Genomic DNA, 9856 nt, shown 5'->3' on the forward strand with positions numbered 1-9856 from the left:
CTGACGCCCTGTTTGCTGCAACACAGACCCTGCAGCCTGCCTAGGGAGCCCGCCTCGCCCATAAGAACTCGAGTCCACCTTAATGCCTGGCAACGAGCGCCTAGGTAGATGCTTCCAGGCTTGAAGTCATGGTCTTGGGAACGCAGACTTTGCTCCACCGCCCTCCAGCCTCCAGAGTCACTGAGGAGAATTCTGAAGGCCTGCTGCGTCCTGATCCCTGCCTAGGACCTCTCCTTCCTTTCTGGAAGCTTCCAGGATTGCCTCCTCACACCAGGTGCTTGGAAACGTTGCCCCAAGATGCCCAGATGCGGGGCTTGCCCATCACACAGTTCTGGCCCCTCAAGGTCCTTTCCTTGTGGACACGTGCGTCCTTCCATTTGGGGAAATTTTCTTATATTATTCCTTCAACTGTGGACAGAATCTGCCAGGGTTAGAATCACTTTGGGATCGCCCTGTTCATACATCCGTTTAAGAAATGCGTGTGTATGATCCAGCAATCCCACTCCTGGGCATATATCTGGAGAACTTGAAAAGATACACACACCCCAGTGTTCACTGCAGCATTATTTACAATAGCCAAGACATGGAAGCAACCTAATGTCCACCAACAGATGAACAGATAAAGAAGATGGGGTACCTATATACAATGGAATACTACTCAGACATAAAAAAGAACAAAATAATGCCATTTACAGCAACATGGATGGACCTAGAGATGATCATACTAAGTGAAGTAAGTCAGACAAAGACAAACATCATATGATATCACTTATATGTGGAATCTAAAAAAATGATACAAATGAACTTATTTACAAAACAGAAGCAGACTCACAGACATAGAAAACAAACTTATGGTTACCAAAGAGAAAAGAGAAAAGATAAATTAGGAGTTTGGGATTAGCAGATACACACTACTATATATAAAATTGATAAACAAGAAGTTCCTACTGTATAGCACAGGGAACTACATTCAATATCTTGTAATAAACTATAATGGAAAAGAATCTTAAAAAAAAAAGGAAACGTGTGTGGAGCACCCGCCACGTGCCCAGTGGTGGGACAAGGAGATGGCATTCTGAAGTTACCCGGACCATCAATAGGCCACTGAGACCTGCACCGTGTGAGCCTGTGAGAGAAGGGCCTGACCCAATCTGCAGTCCAGGAGGGCTGCCCTGAGGAGGTGGTGCTTGGGCCAAGACCTCAAGGATGCCCAGGAGTTGGCTAGATGGAGGGGGAGAGCTGGCCACAGAGGATTCCCGCCAGGTGGGCATCAGTGGGCCCGTCCAGGAGGGATCAGACCTCAAGGCTCTGAGGAGGCTTCTGGCTGGCTGGGCTGAAGAAGCAGGAGTTTGGCCCAGGGAGCCATTAGCAGCAGGCGGAGAAGAGGAAGGGTCCCACGGAGGGGACAGCCCACCCTGGCCGGCCCTGGGCTGTGTGCCTAAGCTACCCCATGCTTAGAACAATCTGGCTAGGCAGAGTGGGCCAGCCCCTCTGCAGATTAGCAAAGGGCTCACTGCCCCGAGGCGCCTGCAGCAGATTCCACCCTGAGTCCGTACAACCCTGAGAGCAGGCACCTCCCTCCCCTCACCCTTGTCCTGTCTTTATTTCAAATGTTGATAATTTGTTCATCATGGGATTTTTTTCCTATGAATTTTGATCTTTTAAAATAGTGTATCAAAATATTATTGACCATTTCTTTAAAAACTAAACATGCAACTGCTCTACGAACCAGCCATTGCATCTTGGGCTTATATCCCAGAGCAATGACAACTTGTGTTCAGGACTTCCCTGGTGGCACAGTGGTTAAGAATCCGTCTGCCAATGCAGAGGACACGGGTTCGATCCCCGGTCCAGGAAGATGCCACATGCCGCGTAGCAACTAAGCCCGTACGCCACAACTACTGAGCCTGCGCTCTAGAGCCCACGAGCCACAACTACTGAAGCCCGTGTGCCTAGAGCCCCTGCTCCGCAACAAGAGAAGCCAAAGCAATGAGAAGACCGTGCACCTCAACGAAGAGTAGCCCCCGCTCGCCACAACTAGAGAAAGCCCACGCACGGCAACGAAGACCCGACACAGCCAAAAATAAATAAATAAATAAATAAAAGAAAACTTGTGTTCACAGATACTTAGGTGTGGTCACCCACACAGGGCCCAGATGTCCTTCAAGGGGGAATAAATGGACACGTGCGGCCCGTCCACACTGCAGAGCTATATCACGCAGTGATAAAGAGAAAGAAGCTGCTGTACAAATGCCAGTGACTCGGGAGGAGCTCAGGGCGTTTTGCTGTGTGCAAAAGCTAGTCCCAGAAGGTCACACACACTGTGATCCCATTTATAGAGTATTTTTGGAATAACAGATTCTAGAAATGGAGAACAGATTAGAGGCTGCCAGGGTTTAGGGACAGGGGCCAGAGGGAGGGGGTGTGTTTATAAAAGGACAAGCGTAAGGTCACAACGGGTGCTGGGAATGTTCTCTGTCTCAGCTTTGGTGGTGGGTCCAGGAAACTACAGAGGAGATGAAACCATGTAGAATTTAAGACACACACCAGTGCAGGTAACGTATCACCAAGGAAGGCAGCCATGCCTTCCATGTAAAGGGCACACAGGACCTCTCTGCATTATTTCTTACAGCTGCATGTGACTCCACAACCATCTTGATAAAAATTTCATTAAAGCAAAACTCAGAAATGTAAGTTACGTCTGTTGTTTGCTGAGCTTTTGGTGTGCCTTAAGTTTTGCACCCTCTCCTCACCCAGATCCAGCCCTGGTGGGACCCTCTGACCGCACGGACCCCCCTCCTCTCCTCCTGACCCAGACCTCTGCAGGCCCAGCTGGGTCCTTCGCCAGGTCTCCTGCGCAGCCCAGCTCAGAGCCGGGGCGCAGCCCTCCAGCACGGAGCACGTGGGCGTGGAGCCCCCTCCACAAGCCCACTTCTCATCTTCCTGCAAGAATCAGTTGCACCCAGACTCAGGGAAGATGGCGCTCCAGCACTTTGCCGCAGTTGAAAAATAAAACGTATCTCAGAAATGGAAGCAACGTGAAAGTCTATGAGCAGAAATGGCTAAATTCAGTGAGGTCACTCATAGGGAGGGACGCCCTGGAGCTGCTAGGATGGAATGAGGGAGATCGGGCTTCTAAGACTAGCCTGATCCTACAAACTGCCTGAGAGCTTGCTAAAACTAGATTCCCCGGTTTCACCTCTGACCTGCTGGCTCCGAGTCTCCATACCAGCCTGGACATCGATCCATCCATCCATCCGTCTATCCATCCACTTATCTGTCCATCTATCTCTCTATCCGTCTATTCATCCATCCGTCTATCCATCCATCTCTGTATCCATCTACGTCTCAATCCATCTATCCACAGATGCATCTATGTCGCCGTCACTCTGTCTACCTGTCTCCGTCTGTCTACCATCTACCATCTCTTGACCTTCCTTCCATGCACTACAATAGACACAGAAAAATTTGTTTTCAATAAGGACCCCAGATGACTCCAACATCAGGGTGTGCAAAACATGCTGTGCTAAAGACTGTGTGTGCTTCTCATTAGCTGCTCAATTAAATCACCTTCAGGTATGTTAAAATCCTGAATCCTTTGGCTGCTCCCCAAAAAGTTAAACAGAGAGTCACCATGTGACCCTTCACTTCCACTCCTAGGTATCTACCCAAGAGAACTGAAAACAGGTGTTCAATCAAAAAATGTCCATGAATGTTCATAGCAGCACTGTTCACTGCAGCCAAAAAGTGGGAAAAAACAAATGTCCATCGACAAATAAATGGATAAATAAAATATCTATTCATACAATGGAATATCATTCAGCCCCAAAAAGGAATATTGACACATGCTACAATATAGATGAACCTTGGAAACATTATGCTCAGTGAAAAAAGCCAGACACCATAGAACAGATAGTGTGATTCAACTTATATGAAATGCCCAGAACAGGCAGATCCATAGAGACAGAAAGCAGGTTAGGTGTTGCCAGGGGAGTGATAGCTAATAGGTACGAGGTTTGCTTTTGGGGTGATGAAAATGTTCTGAAATTAGTGGTGATGGTTGCACAAATTTAGGAATGTACTAAATGTACACTTTTAAGACAGTTAAAATGCACAGGTAAGTGGTTACACAGAGAAAGATCTGGCAAGAAACAGTCAGCCCAAGCAGAGGTTACCCTGGGAAGGGGACAAGGGGTGACAATAAAAAGAGACTTTGGCCTTGTTTGTAGTGTTTTACTGCTTTGCAAGGTGGGTCATCCTTACCGTTCTTGTGTTATCAAAAGGAATTTTAAAAATAGGGTGCTGAGCGTTGAGGCCAAGCGGAGGGAGGGCTGGGGGTGCCTCACCCTCTCCCTCCCCCAGGAAATCCCAGGCCCCCTTCACCCTCCCAACTGCCCAGGCCAGGCCTACCGCCGGCCGCCCCTCCCCCAGCCAGGTCATCCAGAGCCTGTCTGCAGTGAGGGTGGGGACCGCAGCCCCAGACATCACAGAAGCCCCACCACCACAGGGCCATGCTAATAGGTGACCCATTTATCTGGGGGCCAGTGCCCCCCACATCACCCTCCCACCCCATCCATCAATCCAGTAACCCAAACAGCAGGCAGAACAGGTCCGGCTTTTGAAGGTACATTTGCAAAAGCCTTTGAAGCCTTATCTCCGACCCCTCCCAGCACAGGGATAAAAGCCCAGGAGAACGCCTCACCTCTGGGCCAGCATTTTGCCTCCAGCTGTCTGCTGGGGAAGCTGGGCCAGGGGCCCGGGAGCCCTGGTTCACAGCTCCAGCCCCCAGGTGTGAGAGGGGCTGGCTTCTGGGAGCTGCTCCTGACTCCCTGCTCCCCTGGCAGGGATGGCCCTACCTGCTCCGGCCTCGATCTGAAGCTGAAGACTGGGTGGGGGGGGCCATGGAGCAGCCCCCAAGCTCCGACGCCTGGCGGCAGTCTCCTGGACAACATGCCCTCCGAGGGGCGGGTGACGCTGGTTAGATCCTCCCATCCCCCCCCCCCCCCCCCCCCCCCGCTCCTAGCTCCCTAGGGCTTCAACTTTGAATGAATGCATGCATGATGGCAGGATACAATCCCACCTAATCCTCACATCCACCTGCAAAGTGGGCATCTCTGTCTCTGGGTTACAGATGAGTAAACTGAGGCTCAGAGAGCGCTTCTGGGCTCCCGATTCTGGCAGCCAAAAGTCTCCTAAGCAGGAGGGAAGTGTTAGCATCAGGGTCACGACCATGTGTGCCCAGAGCCCAGGACAGAGCTCTGTAGATGGTGAGATGAAGAAATGAGTGAATGAGTGAACAAACGACTGGGCAGGAGCTGAGTACCTGCCCCCACCCCCACACCCTCTTCCCAAACCCTCCCCCAGTCCCCCACTCCAGACCCTCCCCACAGACCTCACCCCCCAGATCTCCCCCAGACCCTCCCCCAGACCTCCCCCCAGACCCTCCCCCCAGATGCCCCTCCTCAGGCTGGGCGGTGCCCCCAGCTGCCCTTGCTCTTCCTTCCCCCTCCTCCGCCCACGGCCCCAGAGGCAGAGAAGCTTTGCCCGCTGCTCCTGGAAGCTGCTGGCCTACCCAGTGGCGCCTGTGCCTGAGCCCTGGCCAGCTGCGGCTCTCCCAATGGCCCCTCAGTCGCGGCACAGTGGGAGGGGCACCCCAGACCTCACAGGGCGTTTTCCTGGACTTTCGTGTCCACCGAGCTGATCCAGCCTTCCCAGGCAGGGCCTTGACGGCGGCTGGTCAAATGAATGGAGAAACTGGGGCCTGAACCAGGGTCCCACAAGCTGCCGGGCTTGGGAAGGGACCACACCACCCCTCCCTGACCCCGTGGACCCCGCCACCCCACGGGCACTCTCCAGCCACTCAGCCTCGCCCCCCTGTTCCCATCCTACGTCACCCTTCAGCCCTCTCCTCCCTCAGGTCTCAGCGGAAGCCTCCTGCTCTGCACCCGATCTCAGGGTGCCCTCACCCTGTCGCAAACAGGCCTTTGCTTCCTCTTCCCCACGGCACCGGCACCGGCACCGGCACCAGCTCCAGCTCACGTGACCAGGGCGATCATGTATCACCAGGGCCACACTCAGCGGGGCTCTGGAAAGCGGTGCCGCCCTCCTGTCACAGCCGGGACCTAAGGCTGCTGCGTCTCCCCAGCTCACCTGCACCAGGCTGGCCCCACCGCTCCCAACCCATGGGGCCTGTATTAACACAGGAACGAACGTCATATGTTCAGTGTCCGCACACGTCTGGGGCGGAGGGGGTGGGCCTGAATGAAGCTGTGCCCCCCCCATCTCCCCTGCCCCTGGGGATTACTGGTCCCTGCACAGTGGCGGCAGCAAGGGCAGGAGGTGTCACCTGGGAGTGTCAGGCTGATGTGGCCGTTGGCCTGGCTGGACAGTGGAGCTTTATTATCTTCGGGTCTGGGTGCGGGGCAGGTGTAGGGCTGGGAGAAGAGCCAGCCCACCTGCCCCGGCAGGGTTTCTCAGGGGGCACGCACTGGGGCCCTGTGTGTTCTCCCCCACGCCCGCAGACTCTGGGCCCTGACAGGTCCTCAGGTCAAGGCCGCTTCCCCAGAACCGCCAGGCCCGTGTCTGCAGGGCATGGGCTCCTGGTCTCCCAGGGGCAGTGGGGACCGTCCCAGACTCCAGGATCAGCCCCATGCCCGCTGCCCCCTTCCCGGGCTCACTGGCTGCCAGCCCTCTGCGGCTCCCTGTGGGCTACGCCCCGTCCATGGCGGACACTGTCAGTATCTCCATCTTCAAGGTTGGGGTGGGCCACCCGGGAAGGGGTGGGAGTGACTCCTGACTGCGCAGCCCAACCCTCCCCTGAGACTGGGGCTCCCCGAGCCCCCCACTATGTGGCCAGAAGAAGACAGACATGCTTCTTCCCCTCAGGGCTGCAGCATCCTGGGGGAGCAGGGCCTGTCACCTCTGACCTGCAGACAGGGTGCCTGGTGGTGGGTGCCGGGGTTGCCGTGGAGGCATAGGGGGGCTCGTCCTGGCAAGGCATCCAGGAGGGGCTCACCTGGGCATCTGAGCCAGGCTGTAGCACTAGGAACCTTATCAACAAAAAAGCAACGTTTATGGCGCACCAACTGCATACCTGACTTGTGTGAGTGCTGGCGCTGACCAGGTCTCCATCTGGGGGTTCAGTCTAGGAGGGACTGAGCCCTGAAGGGGGGTATGGATCCCCAGAGGGGACAGGTGGTCTGATGGGACCAGCAGAGCTTCCCAGTGTCACAGCCAGACGCCTCCCAGACTCCCTTAGAAACAAGCACACCCACTGTCTCACCCACTTCAGAGGGTCTCAGACCCTCCGCCCCTACCTTGCAGCCCATCATGGGCCCCAGGCCAGGAGTCCCCAGGCCAGACATGAACACACAGAGGTGGGGGGAGAGTTTGAGAAAGAAGCTCGTGGGGGGGTGTACGAGGCGGGTGGGTGCAGCCTGGGACCCCACCCGGGGGAGGCCCGCCCCGCAGGGCCTGACTCCCCACGTGCACAGAGGGGCTGCATCGTGGCGGGAAGGCTGAGGTGCCGCTCTCAGACACACCTGGGTTCAGGTCCTTCAGCAGGTGATGCCCTGTGCTGGGCACCTCACCTCCCTGGCCTCGGTTTCCCCCCGAGAAGAGAGGGCAAAGGTGCTGCTACAGGAAAGCCCTTGGCCTCTGGCCCACATTCAAGGACAGCTGTTGTGATTCCAGCAGGACGGGGGGAAGAGGGGGCCCTGGCTGCAAAGCGGGAAGACACCTATTCGTCCTCCAGCCCGCACCCGCCGTGCAAACAGGTCGGCCAGAGGGAGGGGACAGGACGCCCTCAGGGATGTCAGGTGCAGCTGCTCGCTTCCCCAAGACGGGGTGGGAGCAGTGGCCTCTCCGCAGCCCAGCGGCCGCACCAGAACCCAGACAAGGCCCGAAAGAAATCAGGGCACACAGCAAATGAGGCCAGAGGCCAGAGCCCAACGCCGGTGTCCTGCCCCAAGGCCAGGCTGGGGCTGGGGCTGACCGGCAGACAGGGCAGGAGCCGAGGGCTGGAGCTGCTGGGCAGAGCGTGGGCAGTGGGTGGTCACACCCGGCCCCCGGCCCTAGAGAGCATTTCAGCTTTTTAAAAATCAACTTCATTCTTACAAAACTAAACATGCTCTTACCATACCATCTAGCAATCATGCTCCTTCACACTTACCCAGAGGATTTGAAAATTATGTCCACACCAAAACCTGCACGTGGATGTTTATAACAGCTTTATTCATAACTGCCACAACTTGGTTGCAATCAAGATGTCCTTCAGCAGGTGAATGGATAAATAAACTGTGATACACCCAGACAGCGGAGTATTGAATAATATTCAACTGAATAGCACTAGAAAGAAATGAGCTATCAAGCCATGGAAAGATACAGAGGAAACGTAAATGCATTTTACTAGTGAAAGAAGCCAATCTGAGAAAGCTACAGACTGCGTGATTCCACCCTATGCCATTCTGGAAAAGGCAGAACTATGGAGACAGTAAAAAGAGCAGGGGTTGCCAGGGGTTAATGGGGAGGGAGGGATGAACCGGTGGAGCACAGAGGGTTTTTAGGGCAGTGAAACTACTCCGTATGATACTGTAAAGCTGGATACATGCCCTTATACATTTGTCCAAACCCGTAGAATGTACGTCACCAAGAGTGAGCCCTGATGTAAACCGTGGACCCTGAGCGGTGACGAGGTGTCAGTGCAGGTTCACCGGTTGTAACAAACGCACCGTCTGGTGGGGGGTGTGGATAACGGGGCAGGCTGTGAACATGGGGGGCAGGGCGCATACGGGAAATCACTGTGTCTCCTTCTCATTTTGCTGTGAACCTAAAACTACTCTAGTAAATAAAGTGTATTAATTCTAAAAAAACTTTATTGGGGTATCATTTGTATAAAACAAAAGTCACACTTTTTAAGTGTAAGGTGATGAGTTTTGCCAAACAGGCGCTCCCCTGTAATAACCGCCACCACAATAAGATACAGAACTAGCCATCAGAACTGGGAAGTTTCTGCTGCCCTTTGCTCCCCCCGACCCTGGACCCTGGCAGCCTCCCACCGCCTCTGGCTGTTGCCTCCTGGGCTCTTGTCAGCGGAGTCAGAGTCAGTCAGACGGCATCCCCCTTGGCATCCCCCTTCGGAGCAGCGCCCTGCCCCGGCGGGATGCCTGACATTCACCGCATCGCTGGTGTGTCAGAGGTGTGCTAATCCCGAGCCACAGTGCGGATGGCCCGAGGGTCGCTCGCCCACGCGCCCGCTGAGGCACGGTTGCATAGTTACGGATACGGCGCTGTGAGCACCTCAGGTGCCTGGGTTGTGGCGTAGCTGTGAGCTTGTCTTTAGGAGACCAGAGCTTTTGCTCAACTACTAACATGGTCCAGGCGGAGCCCCTGCCCCATCCACTGACCAACATGGTGAGCACCTCCTGGGGTGGTCCCTGGCCCAGCCGCCATCGTGAAGCCGATGGCTTCATTTTCATGAGGCCGTGGCTCAGGGCGTTTGGGTAACTGGCCCAAGGTGGCCCAGCTCTCAAGGGGCAGAGTCAGGATTCAAACCTGGCTGAGGTGGGGGGAGGGGAACAGGGCTCAGTTAGGCTGACCCTGGCTGGTCTGAAGGTCAGTCCTGACCCTGCCTCTGCCCTCCCCACGGGGACACCCAGACACACACACATGCAAAGCGACACAGCCCACACTCACGTCCACAACCCCTACCTTGCCCGTGGTACACCAGCCACACGACAGGAACACACCAAACACATGAACACACAAGCCAAGGGGTGAGCACACACATGCACACGGCCCCACGTGCGCAAACACCCCTCAGCATGCAGACACCCCTCCCGAGGGCCCAGCCAGGCGG

The sequence above is a fragment of the Balaenoptera ricei genome, chromosome 15, assembly GCF_028023285.1.
Source record: "Balaenoptera ricei isolate mBalRic1 chromosome 15, mBalRic1.hap2, whole genome shotgun sequence".
Lineage (NCBI taxonomy): Eukaryota > Metazoa > Chordata > Mammalia > Artiodactyla > Balaenopteridae > Balaenoptera > Balaenoptera ricei.